Here is a 16,903-nt window from a genome sequence, read left to right as displayed (position 1 = left end):
AAAAAATTTCTAGTCCGTAAGGATAAACCTGCTAAATCTTTATAATTTGTTACCTTATCATTTGTGCAGTTCCCTGTTTCCTGCAGCTCCACAGGGTGTTTGATTACATTTGCGGTTGGCGGAAACATGACGCAGCGGATTATGCCCTCTTGTATACGTCCACCGGAAATATTATTTATTGTTCTGTAAGTGCTTTTGATATGCTCCGCACCCTCAATTGCTATACTCACCGGACTACCTCTAAACTCTGTTTGGTATTCTGCGTTTTTGCGTGTGACGGTTGGTAATAACACTGGCCTCTCGTCCCGTAACCTGTCACTGGAATTCCGCTGCCACGCGGGTACTAGTGTGTGTGTGTGTGTGTGTGTGTGTGTGTGTAGCGCGGCAGGGACGCCAATAAAGTACATTTTTCCTTTCCCCCACCAATAACGTCTTTCTACTGAATCGTGTTTGCTCCAGTGAATGCTTCACGCTATACTAAGTGTAGGAAGCACCAGCTTGTGAAGATTCACTTTCAGATTCGTGCACGATATGGTATACTCTCTACCACGTACGTTAGATGGATTTTCTGAGCGTAGGTGAGTGTGCAGTTCTCTGGAAAAAAACAGGCCGTCTTGCGTGTGAGGTTGCGGTCTTTGGCAGAGATTTACTTGCTGCGGTGGCCGTTTGTGCAGTGGCACGTCCGCGTGTGGGTGGTTGCTGATTTTGAAATTGACGGCTCCCTGTAGCGTACAACATGACACGAAGCTCGTGGACTGAGGCCCACCGTCGCCGCACGTGCTGCCTGCACAAATGCCGCTGATAGACCCTTCGACTGCTGTTCGCGTCCCAAATTAATTTGTTGCAGACAACGAGATGTTTTGCGTGCGCGCGCACATACACAGAATCGGCATTATAGCGTGTTACTTACAGCCCTTGTCAAGTGGTCAGCAGTCTGTTGTACCTACGGAAATGGACGAAGTGTTGGTTTGTGTGGACGAGCATCGTTTGTTGCATTAACACTTCGTTTAAAATTTTCTCTCTCCCCCCCCCCCCTCTCTCTCTCTCTCTCTCTCTCTCTCTCTCTCTCTGTGTGTGTGTGTGTGTGTGTGTGTGTGTGTGTGTGTGTGTGTGTGTGTGTGTGAGAGAGAGAGAGAGAGAGGGAGAGAGAGAGAGCGCTAATCGTTGACCTTTATCCCGTATCTTGACGGAGTCGGCATGCTAATTACGGGATTTGGAGATTTAGTGGTAGAGGGTCGGCCCCTCCCACTCCCCATGACGGAATTTTTGCCCGGTATTCACCAATTCGGATGTGGGGGGAAAAAGAGCCTAAAAACCACATCTAGGCTGATGGCACACCGACACTTGTTGTTAATCCTGCGGGCGGATTGATCTGGGGCTGGTGCTTCTCCCGGAATCCCGGAAGTGGCGTGATACTGCACGTGGCTATTCCGGCGGGTCCCAGTGCGCTTACGCATATTAATGAAAAGAATGTCGATGTAGATACTAGAAAAAGCATTAGGAGGCCCATGTCTGTCCTTAATCCGTATCGTTTTCCCCTGCTGGCCGCCTGTGGTACCATTTTACTACTTCTTCTGTCATTTCTACCCACTCTGTGTATTGTCTTCTTCGCCGCCTTTCTGAAGACATTGAGCGAGCGTAGATCGACATCGGTTTTATATTGTTTTACACACAGCGTTTGTCTACGAGCATTATTTTCTGTAAACAGGGAAATTCTTTGCTTCAAAGCGTTAGCTTCTCTTTAGAAGTTTTTTTAGTTGATGAATGTTCACCAATAATAAGCGACGAGTATTTTGTAGCTGGGTAGTATGTTGCCATGTGCCTGTACCTGTCCGCCGGCCGGGGTGGCCAAGCGGTTCTAGGCGCTACAGTCTGGAACCGCGCGACCGCTACGGCCGCAGGTTCAAACCCTGCCTCGGGCATGGATGTGTGTGATGTCCTTAGGTTAGTTAGGTTTAATTAGTTCCAAGTTCTAGGGGACTGATGACCTCAGAAGTTAAGTCCCTTAGAGCTCAGAGCCATTTGAACCATTTGTACCTGTCCACGCTATTTGATTCTTACATTGGAAGGAAAACAATTTCATTTCAGGTTCTTGCGTCCATGTTAGTATTGCTGTTACATGTCCATACCTGTGCCGAATGTTTTAGCCTTTATAACCTCCACCTTGCGGGCTCCGTCATCGAATTGGTGATGACTAAAACTTGTTCTTTCACACGTGTATTCTTTGTGCGAACTGTTGTACGGCAGACGTTCATACAACACACACAAGTTTGCTACTGCCATGTACGTGCGAGGTATGTTTTTATAAGGTTCTTTAACGTTGCGTTCAAATTACAAATACTTCCGAATAAGGACTGCTTACCGTATATCGTTAACAAGGTGGCAGCGTTGCCGTCAGTAGGTGGTACCACGTTCTGTTAACTTAAGCGTCCACTACAGTGTGTATACTTTTCATTCCAGTAAAAACATTTGAAGCATGCGATACCTAACATAACCTTGTGAGTTTATCCTGTTGCAGCCGAGGCGCTGCTTGCCGGCGATAGGTGTTCCTTTTTGTAGTGCCCAGAGCAAATGTGATCCTCAGTTTTCTGTCCGCAGCATCCTCGGGTTACCTACGAAATACAAGACCAAGCGATACAGCGAAATGATTGGCAAACAGGAGAGGGCTTTGCATCCTTGTGCATATTTCCAGATTTAAGTTTTCCCTCATTTCGCTCGGGACGAATACTGGTTTGTTTTCTTTGAAGAAGCCAGGGTTGATTCCCTTATCCGTCCCTTTGCAGGCCGAGATAGTCATGGATGAGACGTTGAACACTAAATTACCGTCCTTAAGTTCCTGTAGCATTTTCATGTGCAGTGAAGAACTGTGTTTCCGTGGATATCATCATTTAATATGGATTCGACTAAGCAGTTACATTTCTCTCCTTTCTGTATAGGCTGTATAAAATATACATCCTCAGTATCGTTTCCTTTTTTCATTCCTTCATTGTCTTCTAATTTATTCATTACAGGTATTGGACTAATTTTGTGGCATTTTGATAGTATTTTCGCCTTCAGGCCATTGTAGCTTCCACATGTTTGTTTCTGCATCTATATCTATGCGACTACTCTGCGATTCACACTCAAGTGCTTGGCAGAGGGCTCGCCAAACCACTTACATATTACGCTTTATGGCCGAACGGTTCTAGGCCCTTCAGTCCGGAACCGCGCGACTGCTACGGTCGCAGGTTCGAATCCTACCTCGGGCATGGATGTGTGTGATGTCCTTAGGTTGGTTAGGTTTAAGTAGCTCTAAGTTCTAGGCGACTGATGACCTCAGATGTCCCGTAGTGCTCAGAGCCATTTGAACCATTACGCTTTACCGTTACACTCTTGAACAGCGCGCGGGTAAAACGAACACGTAAATGTTTCCGTGCGAACTCGGATTTCTCTTATTTGATTACGTTAATAATTACTCCCTACGTAGGTAGGTGTCCATTGAACATTTTTGCGTTCGGAGGAGAAAGTTGATTGTTAAAACTTAGTGAAAAGATTATTTTCAGCCATAATGGCTATGTTTGTGAACCGTGACTTTTTAAAGTGACTGGTAGCAGAAACTTGAAATAAATAATTCGTGAAAAGATCTCGCCGCAACGAAAACCGCCTTTATTTTAATGATTGCTACCCTAATTCGGGTATCATATACGTGATACGCTCTCCCGTATTTCGCGATAGTACAAAACGAACTGCCCTTCTTTTTATATTTTCAATGGCCTCCGTCAATCCTATCTTGCACGGATCCCGTACCACGCAGCATTGCTCGAGAAGAGACGGACAACCGTAGTGTAGGCAGCCTCAGCAGTGGATTGCATCTTCGAAGTGTGTCACGTTTTTTACTGGTTGTGGGTTCCATTTACATATATTACTGATTACTATTCATTCCACTTTCCCCTTCGTATCGCATTTTCTTGGTAAGTGGTGACAAACCTTTTTGTTCTTCGTTTACATATACAGGGACATCGGGTGAGGTATAAATAAAAGCAGGAAATACTACAAAACCGTTTTCTTTCTGTGTTAAACTTTGATTTCCGCTTACAACTGGGTAGCGTGTGCTGCTCAGATCTGAAACGGTTACAGCGTAAAGCGCAACTAATAAGTAAATTCAGTCATATATTCAATGTTTACAGTCGTGGCTAGTTAAATTATCACAATCACGGAGGTTTAATCCGCATTCGTCATGCCCATAAACTAATAGAAACAGGAGTGTGTCAGTCATTGTGAGCACGTCTCAGATTATTATAGGCTCCTTGGAGTCCGGTTTGCCCTCGGGCGGGTTTTCACAGTTGTCTTCCCTTACGCATCATTTATATTTGCGTCTCATGTAACAGACTTCCTGTAGTGGGTGAATAACGCAACCAGTCACTTCTTGGCAATGGAACATCATCCTGTACGTTCCGTAAGTGCTGTGTTTCAGGATTGATTGTTTACCATCTCTACTGAAATAAAAACAAATTAATTTTAGAAAATATAAATTGCTTCTGTTTCGGCACAAAATAACTAGATGCGGATAAAACCTAGCCGATAATCAAATACGTACAACTGATAGTGGAACACCGTAAGTGGGTCCAAGAGATGGATCTTAAGCCAAATAGTAGATGTGTGGCCTCTGTATGAAAGAGATGAATACTTCGCTTTTCTTATGCCCTGTTCATATACTGCCCCGTCTCAAGGCTTGTTTTATACAGCGACTCGTCAGGATGCAACGTGTGTACCGTGTTTGTCAGGGCCGGCCGCGGTGGTCTAGCGGTTCTGGCGCTGCAGTCCGGAACCGCGGGACTGCTACGGTCGCAGGTTCGAATCCTGCCTCGGGCATGGGTGTGTGTGATGTCCTTAGGTTAGTTAGGTTTAAGTAGTTCTAAGTTCTAGGGGACTTAAGACCCAAGATGTTGAGTCCCATAGTGCTCAGAGCCATTTGAACCATTTTTTTGTGTTTGTCAGTTTCCGTATAGCGTGTACAAAAATGAAAAGTTGTGTGTTCGTCACGGCCGAAGGCAGCGGCATTCTTCAAGAATGTTGTCATTCCGACACGCTTCCAAAGTATCTCTCATTTACTTTATCCACTAGTTCTTTTTCTCGATTTCGTTCGATTGAGAATTACATTTACTCCAGTAGTAAAAGAAAATGTCTAGTGCCTAGGTAAACAGGAACCAGGGAGGAAAAAATCATTACGTTGTAACAAAACTGTAATATGCAATAGTTCGAGAAAAATGGCTGGTATGATGCTTCACTTAAGCCCCGCATATACGACGACATCCAGTCCTAGATCAATATTATAAAAGAGGTTTTACAGAATTTATGTGAGTCTTTCACCATAAAAGTTTTCCCGTGGAAAAATGTCTGCGTTTGCCTGCGGAATCATGACTGTCCAGGCGTGCACTTCTTCATGCGAAGCAAATCGAAGGCCCGCTGCTCGTTGACTTTTTCTGGAACACGGCGCCGTAATTAATGCACAACGGTACGTGGAAACTTCGGAAAAATTGAAGCGTGCCGTCAAGTCGAATATTGACGTACGGCATCATTCTGTTGCAAGATAATGCCTGCGCACATCTTCCACAAGGTTGTTTCAGCTATGCTGCAGAAGTTTCGTTGGGAAGCCCTTACACATATTTCCTTCACTCCCGATCGCTCCCCTTCCGATTTCCATATTTTTGGAGCCTTGAAGGAAGGCATTCGTCGCTGTCGATTTGCTTCGGACAAAGTGGCGCATTCCTGGGTATAGTCATGGATCCGTAGCTAACCACAATCACTTTTCCTTGAGGACACCGACCGTCTTGTGTCACATTGGGATAAATGTATTAATATATATGGCGATTGCTTTTGAAGTGATAAACCGTTTACTTACTCTTTCCCGTCTGTCTCGTTTCCATTTGACTGCCCTTTCAATCAGTTACTATGGTCCTCAGATCTGTCTGTGTAAATATAATTTTTAGCCAAGAATGGCTACTTCGGAAAATGTAAAACGTGATGAAACTAAAAAGTGAACAATTTCGGTTTCATAAAGCTTTATATTATCTGACGTTGCCATTCTTTTGCAAAAAAATTTCTTATAGCATTGTACTAACACATACCGATCGACTAATTGTTTTTGGAAAATTACCTCCAACTACTAAATGTCGCCTCTTCTTTTAGAATTAGGCAAAACAAAGAAACATGATTTACCATATTAGGAAGGTCTTTCACTAATTTCCGTGACAATATGTGGACGTGGTGCCTGTTGTAGAATTCTATAATTTTTCCTATGAGCTTAGATTTTTCTTTGGTCCGTGGTAATTCTTCGGAACTATTGTTAGTTACGAATGTAGAAAGTGAAATTTTAAAGATCGTTGTGCTTTGACTAATTCAGCTTGCAGTCGTCAGTAGTAAAGTGCCGAGTTGTTTATCCAATTGTCTGCGATCGAATAACATTTGACCCTAAAACAGTTTGTGTTCCACTTGTGACATACCTATATGTAAATGAGAAATGCGTAATCGTTATTCTGGTTCGCAGATACGAGAGCTTGCAGATTTCTGCCGATCCCATTTCTTACAGTTTTAGTAGGGCCTTCTTACGGATTTCTGCAGATTTAGCTGTTGATCATTTAGTATTCATTACACTGCAGTATTTCAAAGGGACCGCGCCTACTAGTCGTCATGGATTTCGTTCAGATGTGTGGTGTATGCAAGGCTTGGCCAGAAATGAATGTGACAGCAGTAGGGGCTCCAGATAGCCAAGCGTTTAGAAAAAATGTCATTTTCGGTGCGGGTGGGGTGGCGCATGAGCTATTTGTGTTATCGTAGTTTCCAAGCAGCGGTTGGCATAGTGGAAAGTGTTCAGAACGATAATACATGAGTAGTGGGCTCGATTCCCTATATGGAGCCTTTTTAAAATCAATTTTTACGTTGCGTTCATTGCAAATGAATTGAAATAATGCTCAGTATATTGTGTTTATTAATATTTTCCTAAAGTATATGAAAATGAAGGTATAGGAAAATTGTAACTGCAAATAACTTTCCCTATGACTGCAGCGCCTAAGACCGATCGGCTAATCCCGCGCGGCTCATGGAAATATTAAGAAATGCAACATACTGAACATTATTTCGGTTTATTTGCAATGAAGTAACGTAGAAGTTGAAAATACAGTTTTCATATAGGGACGCGACCCCGATTACCTTTCTGCACGGTTTCCGCTGCGCCAACCGCTGCCTAGAAACTTCGTTAACAACAGCTCATGACTTGTCCGACCCACACCCAAAGTGCTATTTTTTCAAAACCCTTGGCCTTTTGGATCTGCACTTCTGTCACGTTTTGGCTAACCCCTGGTTATACTGTAAATTTGGACGAAATTGCTGATGACGAGTAGGGGCGGCCTCCTCCTTAGTGCAGTCGTAAGAAATATGGTTTCAGGAATGTCCGGTACGGGAAATTTATTTCTAAATAATGGTTAGTTTTCGTCACCCGTTTCATAGGTTTGTAAGATGCTTCAGCCCACCCCGAACACTTTTTGAACAAAATGGTGAATTAAGTTGAAATCTCTGTATATATTGGCGTATTAGGCGACGGGAAAAATTGTAAAAATATCCTTTCACTAAACATTTAATGGGAAAAGATTTAGCACGAATATGCGGGTCAAGTTTTATTTCACATTAATTGTCCTCTGACTTACTGCAACGTGTTTGATATTATGAGGAACATTACTGAATAAAAGATTGTTCCTAATGTGTTTTTATTTGGAGCTTTTCGTGGGTGATTGTCTACAGCTGTTAAATAATGGTTACTGTCACAATCGAAACCGTTGGAGAATAAACGTAAAGTTGTATAGCTGGTGGTTCAAATATGTTTTTTCCAAATAATTTTTATTTTAATCGAGTTGCTGCCAAAATATAACATAGTTTGCATCTCATATTTTATGGCATACATATGTAACACAACAAATTTATGTACTAACTTCATGGTGCAGATTGCTTCAACTTTCGTGAAAGACTTTTAAACAATCGTTTCCCGTAGCAAGGCAGTATTATTGATTACACTTTTATGCGCTTTGTTTTCGTTCTGCAACAGCAGTGTTTATTTTGAAATATTAGTGAAAAAAGGTCAGTCTCTATGGGCCAGTGATCATATCCCTTATATCACTTGTCCAGACCTGATTTCGGACGGTTTTTGTGTATTTTTGCCTTTTTAAGTGCGTAACTCGTCTTCTAATTATGCCTCACACACTTCTGCTAAAAGCGCCTCCACCAGAGACATCGTAAATTTCAGAAGATCGATAATGCTTTTTTTCAGATTCGTGTTTGCACGGCTGTGCTCTCTGTGCAGAAGCCATTAGCTGACAGCCAAAAGGGGTACGAAGTACAGCAAAACACCACTCAGATCGGAATTCTCTAGCAGAGGATCTTCTGTTAGACCTTAATATAACAAAGTTAATGTGCATCAAACGTTTCCCACAAAAAGTATACAAAAAACAGCGACAGAGTGACCTCACAACCGCGTCCATCCAGTATTAAGTTAGGCACTAAACAGTCAGTTCACATATTCGTGCTGTTACGAATTTATCCAAAATTACTATGCATAGCCAAAATATTGCTAATAATTGTCCTTAATATGACAATATATACTTCTTTCCAGACAGCCATACTCAGCAAATCGCCGAAACAGCCCAATGTAACGTAATAGCGTTATCACACAACTTTCATGTGTCGCAATGTGTCGGCGTCGAGTAGCAACACAAACACGAGAAATATATCGTGCAGAACGTGCCTGCATAATCGTTACAGATCGATTGAAAGCTAGGTAAGAGGCTCTGTCAGACAGAATAAATTAATAATAATAAAATCCGCACGATCGAGCGGTTTCGGGTGGAAACGGCTAGAAAGTAGGCCGCTTGCTGTATTTGGCCATTCATACAGCAGGATTCTCGCTACGAGTTTGATTTTGTAAAGATTAAAATGCGCAGTGAATTGTGGGGTGGTAAAGGCTTGGCGATTTTTGTCTTGAGCCGTGGGGCGTTGGCGTTGTGAAGGGGCGTCAGGTGGGCGCGCCACGCGCGCTCTCATATTTCACTACACGGCCTTCAATATTTGCTTAGCCCGCACGCAACTATGTTAGCACACAGCTTTCCGAACACACACATCCGTGTGACTTAGGGATTTGCCGTTGCGTCTGATGGAATCGCGCTATAAATGAGTAATGTTAGTTTGCAGGTGGCGACCATAACACTCGATTAGTACACGTCAGCGGTGGACAAAGAGACTGTTGGCATTTTTCTCTCGGTGGCAGGGACGCTAAGCTAACTGCACAGCTTCCCACCTGCGATTCGTGTGTACAGGAAGCTGCCAATGCAACATACCTCTTTCTGTATGAGTTTCAGTTCGCGCTGACATGTATCACCGAAGTAGTAACGCGACCTGCATGCGTACTGGAGGATCGTACCCGTAAGAACTTGGACTCGCCTGTACATGAAACATTTATTCCTGAGACAAAACATCTATAGCAATGATAAGGGTTTGCTGATCACAGAAAGGATAAAACAGTCGCCTGAGACAAGTTGAGAATGTTTTCCTTCGGGACCTTATCGCAGTTAGGTAATATACAGAAATTGAAATTAATTTATTCGACGAGCAGTTTAAGAGAATTACACAAAATTACACGTGGTATGACATGCAGTAGTTACGCGTCGCGTTTAATTTTTTTGCCTCGTTACATATTTCTTAGCGCCTCTCGTGCTTAGCATATAACACTAGTCTTGCAGGCACTGAAATCGATGGTTAAGTGTTTGCAGTGTTTTTTAAATATTTGTAAACTTCCAAAATTTACGTTTTCCATAAACAATTTTTGTGCAATTCTAAACATAAATTACTAGCTAACTGTGAGAGTTGTATTAGAGAGACGGTACTTTGTTAACCGAGAGGCCCGTGGTTTGAATATTTGACGGATGTCCCAGGTTTGTGTTTCCATAATGCCTCCAGATAAGTTCTGCTATCCTTTTGTAAAAAAGTGAGAGGGGGAGGTGCCCTTACTCCGTTCCGTATCCGAACTGTTTTAGTACTATCACTCATGAGTTTAGTATTTAGTCATTATTTCGTAATGACAGTGCCTTGACACACCTGACGGCTTTTTGCTATTAGGCAGCTACTGATACTACGTTGCATAGTTTTGAGTACAGCTTAGTGCGCCAGAGATCTCTTTCAACGATAGGAAGACTCGAGAAAATAATTCAGGAGAGTGAATGAGAGTGAATGAAACCCATTCTCTGCTAGTGCCCCTGTGCGGTTTTTTTATATAGCTAGAAATTCCGATCCGTTAAGTAAGGAATTGTAGGTTCGATTTTCCTGTATCTTACAAGGGTCATAGGTATCGGGATATAATTTCAGTCGAGAGATACAATAGCCGTTGGAACTTATAATTGGTGTGCCATTAGGGGTCGTGTGTGGATCTTCTCAGCTTCATTACAGTGTAATACGTCAATATCGTCGTCGAATGTGGCTGCCTCGACATTAAAATAACACTAGCGAAAGATACAGGTAATCAACGAGTTATATCGCAATTGTGAGTGTAATAAATAATTTTTAATGAGCGACAAATTTCGTCTGCAGTAGTTCAGACACAACTGAAAAATTAAAGCGGTTCCCCGTATGATTGTGCGATGCACCGCTGAGTGGTGGAGTAAGCGCGTGCATGATGAGTTGCACTATAGTTCTCAATCTGTGTAACTACGGCACCCACTAATAGCTAATTCGAAGATTCTGTTTCGCATTCCTCTTTTAGGGAGTTAATGTTATCCTCCGACAGTAGCAGTAGTTGATTCTTCCGGAAGCAGGTGAGACAGGGATGTGAAGCAATGAGATTGGGAAATTCATTGTGGCAGACTCGTCCCCTTAACCAGAGGACTTGCAACTACTTGCGCAGAATAATCAGACGATCGGAGAGACAGCGCACGAAGCGTACTCCGATATTATTTTCAGAATTATTAGACACTGCGAATTTGAAAAAATTAGCATGTTACCACATGGTACCGATATTGGATGTTGTTAAAGTTCTATCATTTTTAATACCGTATTTAATTATCCAACGTACATTTCTAAGCACAGCTTCGTATTCAGATCTTCAGCTGACCGTTGAAGTACTTTTCGACAAAGGAAAGTCGTATCTGTGGGAGATTATAGTTAATTTAAATTCGCGAAAACTTCCCAAAAATAATAGTTTCTACCGCAGTGAACGGCCTTCAGTAGTCAGCTAAAGCCGTGAGTTTGAATCAGCGCTTCGACGTATTTTTTGACAAATGACGTAAGTTCTTTGTTACCTAATTTGCCATGTACTTCTGTACCTTGGGCGCCCAAGAAAACCTATCACTACTGCGCAAAATTATTGATGTTTCCTTTTTTGTAGTTTTCTTATTGGCGATTCGTGGGTGTCGTCTGCAGGAATCTCGGATATTTCGTGACGTTTATTTTGTTGTTTGTTACAGGCAAATCTTTAGTTGTATGCACACTTAAAAGTTACTCCGAGTTTATAATTGAAGCTTTCCCTGGAACAACGACCTAATCGAAATGTATCGACATACACAGCATCAAACGTTTCAGACGGTGTTTTATTCATTTTAAGCACTTACACATGGACTACACTTCAGTCAGATATAAACGAAACATTGTGGTTTCAGGATATGTGACGTGATAATGTAATATGTTACATTTACTGACTGATTTGGTTTTCAGTTAAGTGATGTGCCAGAGAACTCCTCAATTACTCATGAAACCGTAGGTGGCTCCGTAACTGACGTGCTAGATTATCATGTTAGAAGAAGACACGCGCCCACCACATCAAATAGTTCTGTGCCTATTAAGGCTCTGCGGCTTCCAAGGCAGCGTTCTGTTCGACTAATGCTTTATTTTTTGGTCCAAATGAATAATTGTGCAAATCTGTATACTGATTGACCGAACACGGTCTCATCAGCGTGTGTGAAGAGTTATAAATTTAAACTAGTTCCTGACTTGTCACAGTGTAAAACTACTTGTCTCTTTACTACCACACTTCTCTCGCGCTGTCGCGATCCACACACACTGGTTTCGGTCAGTGGCGTTTAAGATGCAGAGGGGCACAAAAATGCGTTTTTTTTTTCTAACGAATAGAGAAGGGTGAGAGGGAGAAGATGAGCGCGACCAGATGGTGCTCTCAGATGTATGGACCCGGAGATATCTCAACTGGAATCTAGGTCCGCTGCAGCCACGGCCGAGTACTGTTTGATCCGAATTGTGGTGCCCGCGCTGTGCGGGGAGCGCAGAGCAGAGCGAGAGAGAAGAGCGGCCAAATGTCTCCCAATTTGATAAGTAAGTGGCGCGGCCCACGTGCTCTGCATGCCCCGGCGCGCACCATTCAATTTGGAGAGCGTCAGGCCAGGTTTAATTCGATTTAGCGTACTTTTGCACTAAGCATAACTGGCGTCTCGCGGCTTTCCCCTCGGCGCCGTCGGCCCAATTAAGGCGCTTTCTGCCGGGCCTGCGCCGCCGACGCCGCCCCACAAACTCGCCGTCGACTCTGCCCCGTATCTTTTGGTACATTTTAATCACAGGCCGTATCCTGGTTTGATCGGTAACTGCCTTCTGTCTCTGATACAGGACGAACCATACACATTTTACTGGTCATTTTGGTACGTATCCCTCAATGCCTGTCAGGGAATTTTTATGCGACGCGTCACTACCTATAACGTGTCACGTTGCTATTACTAAGGCTGTGTCAATATCACAATGTGTTTGTTAAAATATTAACGCTGTGGCTGGGCAGACTCTCCGGACGCTAGGATTGGCCGATCCAATTTCGGTACCAGGAGTCTAGAACAGAGGTGACCGACCCGCGGCCCGGGGGCCTCATGCAGCCCAAAGCAAGTATCACTGCGGCCCATGTAGTGAGCACTCGTCATACGACCAGTTACAGAATCAGTTAAATTCCGCTTATGTAAAGTTACCATTAACTGAAACATAATAGTAAAGACGCAGCCATACTTTTCGTTTTGATGCAAGAATGTGTAAATAGATTTCAGAATTTTCGAAAAAATAATCAATATTTTTCTATTTATGTGACACCTTTTACAAACAATATAGATACGCTGCCAGAAGATTTTAAGATGATATGCATAGAGCTGCAGTCTGACATACAGCTAAAGGAAAATTTGATCATGTATCTTTGATGGACTTTACAAATCATATCTGCCCAGATATAATTCTCTCTTGCTGCACAGTCATGCTCTATATATATCATCTTTGTTTGGAAACACGTACGTTTCTGAACAGTGATAGTAAAGCACAAAAAAAGTAAAAATAAAACCAAAATATCGGATGATGAATACTCTGAAAATTGCAAACACTTCGCTCGAAAGTGATATTGACACATTAGTTTCCCAAATTCAAAATAAAATGTCACAGTGATTCTACGATTTATAATTACTTATATAAAAATTTCATTTATAAAATGTTAAATTAATTCCATCTTGCTTTTGCAGAATAAATAATCATAATTTAATAAATTCTAAATTACTTAAATGTCCCAACTATATACCTCCGGCCGTCTCGGCGGTTAGTGTTTAGTATATTAGGTGCGGCCCAAAAATATCCGTCTTCTTCCGCTGTGTCCCAGGTAAGTTTGGACACCTCTGGTCTAGAATGTTTATATTTTCATTTTTGGACATTATTTTTTGTCTTCTTTGCTCCTACTGCAGGTATTTGGATAGAGATCCGCTCTCCCTGAAAAGACACTTGTAAGTTCACCGTGCGAGAGCCGAGATTCTTGCGTACGGGGGCACGAACTCTGCATTTCAGAAAAGGTCATCAGCTTGCCTTCCTACCCGAATTCCGCAACTTGCCCTGCAGGCAGAAGGCCGCGCACATACACTGGTGGACAGAAGTATTAAAACATTAGGATATATCACACGTACGTTTAATGTTTGGACTACTTCTAACAATTGTGAATACAAGCTACCAAATTGAGAAAAATCTATTCTCCATGTATATCCATTTAATCACACTTGAACAAAAGTAATCATTATTACTGTTCCGAAAAGAAAATTGAAGTCTTAGCTGTACTTTGATAATCGACGGTCATAAGTATTCACACAGTCACTTACGTGGCACTGTTTGGTTTAGTTGCATACATCTAATAGCGTGTATTCATTCCCTTGCTTCTAATAACAGCCTTCAGCCTGTCCTGCATTGACTGTAGTAGCTTTCTTGTTACTGCTGCGTTAATCTTCCCCCATTCTTGAACAATCACTTCCTTCAGTTGTGTTTTACTGGAAATCTGTTTTCTGATTTTTCTTTCTAACTCGTCCCACAGATGTTCAATAGGGTTCATGTCTGGGGGCTGAGGCAGTATTTGTAGGGTGTGGGAGGTACATTGTGTGTTGTATGTTTTGGATCAATGTCTTGTTGGAAATGGTAGTCAGTATTCAAACCTAGTTTTTCAGCACCGACTTACAAATTTCTCTTTAAAATATCCAGATACGCATTCTGATCCATAGTTCCATCAATAAATACCAGTTTCCCAACACCTGACGAAGCAATGCATCCCCAGACCAAGATACCGCCCCCACCATATTTTACAGTACAGACCATATTAGCAGGTTCCAACTTGGTATTTCGTCTTCTCCACACTAAAATACGTCCATCGTGATGGAGAAGGTCGAACTTATTCTCTTCAGAGAAAGTAACTCTATTCCAGAACTCTGAGTCCATATTTGCCTTGCTTATATAGGGCTTCTTTCTTGGAACTCGAGCTTTGTAGCCGGTTAGATGAAGCATTTTCCGGACAGTCTTTGGGTGAACTTGTTACCCATAAAGCTCGTGTATTTGTGCAGCAATCTCTCATTAACCTATTTTAGGTGTTTCCTTAATAATCCTTACAATGTGCCTCTCTTTCTGAAACGTGACGTGGTCTTCCAACACGATGCCCATTTGTCATTTTTTTTTTTTTAATTGTACCTGTTAACAGCACTGTACACTGTTTAACGGCTCCTCTAAACGATCGTTGCTATTTCGGCATATGATTTACCCTCTTCATGCAACGTTACCATTATCTTCCTCTCTTCTGGAGTTGTTTCCTTCGCTTTTCTATCCATGTTGTCGTCAATGTCGTATTTGCGTGTTCGGCACACTAACCTTGCAGCTGTCTTCACCCAGGGACATCCAGCTTGGGACTGTTGCGATGTGTTCGTATTTGTCCTGCCAGTGTATGAATTCTTACGTCTGTGTCAACTACAACGCCTATCAGCGTTTCGGTCTCTGGCTTTCAACCAGTGCTTTGGATTTAAATAATTTTGTGTATACGCAAACACTTGGGGCACATGGCGTGAATAAGGCACATAACAGCGTCGACAGTTCATCACCTTCTTTATAAAGGCATGATCTACTACAAACAAGACTGTGTGTGAAACTTCTTTCCAACTGTGTGTATTTTGGCGGACGAGTCCTCTGCGCTTTGGAGAAATACCACTGCGCGGGAGAGTTTTCAGTCTCATTTTAACTCTCTTGTTCAAATCGGTTCACTCTAGCATTTGCAGTTATGTGATTCGAGAAGATTCGTACATTCGGCTACATAATGTTGGCGCTGGTTGCGTACAACAATACAACAAACTACCAAGATAACCAAAGAAATACTTGTATTGTTCCGGAACACAAATGTGTGGTGGCAGTATGCTGAGATGGAAACATAGCACTTGCTGACGTGTATTTCGAACGAAGTTTAAACGCTATCGCTAGCTTAAAAATGTCTTTTCAGTAAAAGTACTTGCAATGGAACCTCGTTATTATATACCTTCTTTTCTTTAAACTGTTTTGGTCATCCTTTTGTCAGTGAAGGTATTTAAGATAATAATTTCTCCCATTTTTTTAGATTTCGCAATAAAAATCTAATAGTAATCTTCAGCTTAACATTGCTACGCTCCTACAATATGACGTATTGACTTGTTGCGGGGAGTGGCCAATAGAAAATCGGTGGTCTGCTGCTAGTTACGGTGTCGGGCAAGTTGCAGAATTCATGTGAGTCGGATCGTACATGTGTGCCGAGAAGCCAAGATAAATTGCGCATCGCCGTCTCATCTTGTGCAGTTTCCGGTTTGTGCCTGTTGTTCTCCCCAGTGCTGATATGGGAATCTCGCCATCGCAACCCCCCCCCCCTCCCCCTCAGATACAGTGGTAAGATGACCCAGTGGATAGACAGTCAAAAACTAAACATAGATCAAGCATGAAAACAGGAGGAAGATGTACTGAACTGTGAAAAAAAGCAAAATAAAAACAGTGAACGGTTCAAGCTTAACAGGTCCAGTAACGAGAAAATTTGAAAAGTCGCGTCGTTGTGGTTAAGTGGTGGTCGTGTTGGACTACAAACCGGACGAGCAGTGTTCATACCTCCCTCGCGTCCGTTATTTTATTTTTTCTTTTTTCCACAACATTATGATCTGTCCGTCCGGTCAGTGAAATGTTTGATCACTTTGTGTAGTCTTGGCAGTTGTCATACTATACATTGGTTATAGAATATGAGTCATGCAGTAAGAATATGTTACCATCGCAAGTAAATATAATGAATAGTGGGAGGAGCCGAGGTACCACATAGACATTATGTGAGACATAAGTGAAAACAACAAATAAACGAGTGTGAAATATGTTACAACAAAGGAATTCAAGATTGAAAAACTTTGAAAACGGAACGCAACTTCAAAAACGTTAAAACCACGTTTTTGACAGCACAGAGGAACTGTTGCTCTCATTTGGTGCAGCTTACATGACAAACTATTAGGTTCTCATCATTTCTTTCGGAGTGATCAGATTCACATTCATACGAATACCGAAATCGGGCAAGGAGGCATATCCCAATCACCAGGCGTACAAATTAGGTGCGTCGATA

At 42.3% G+C, this 16,903-nt stretch overlaps 2 protein-coding genes across 2 annotated transcripts in view; both read left to right on the top strand.

Moving 5' to 3' along the window:
- The window catches only part of LOC126183474 (mucin-5AC-like), a 653,654-nt gene extending 651,677 nt beyond the window's left edge, over positions 1-1,977 (top strand). The window contains exon 4 of the transcript XR_007536753.1: positions 1,945-1,977. The gene's annotated coding sequence lies outside the window, so the exon portion shown is untranslated. The remainder of the gene's footprint in view (positions 1-1,944) is intronic.
- LOC126184181 (E3 ubiquitin-protein ligase Rnf220-like) overlaps positions 1-16,903 on the top strand; it is a 658,132-nt gene that overhangs the window by 12,750 nt on the left and 628,479 nt on the right. The gene's annotated exons all lie outside the window — the stretch shown is intronic.

The sequence above is a fragment of the Schistocerca cancellata genome, chromosome 4 (assembly GCF_023864275.1).
Source record: "Schistocerca cancellata isolate TAMUIC-IGC-003103 chromosome 4, iqSchCanc2.1, whole genome shotgun sequence".
NCBI classification, from domain to species: domain Eukaryota; kingdom Metazoa; phylum Arthropoda; class Insecta; order Orthoptera; family Acrididae; genus Schistocerca; species Schistocerca cancellata.
Note: the sequence above shows the minus strand (reverse complement) of the source record. Positions and strands in the feature narration are given on the sequence as shown.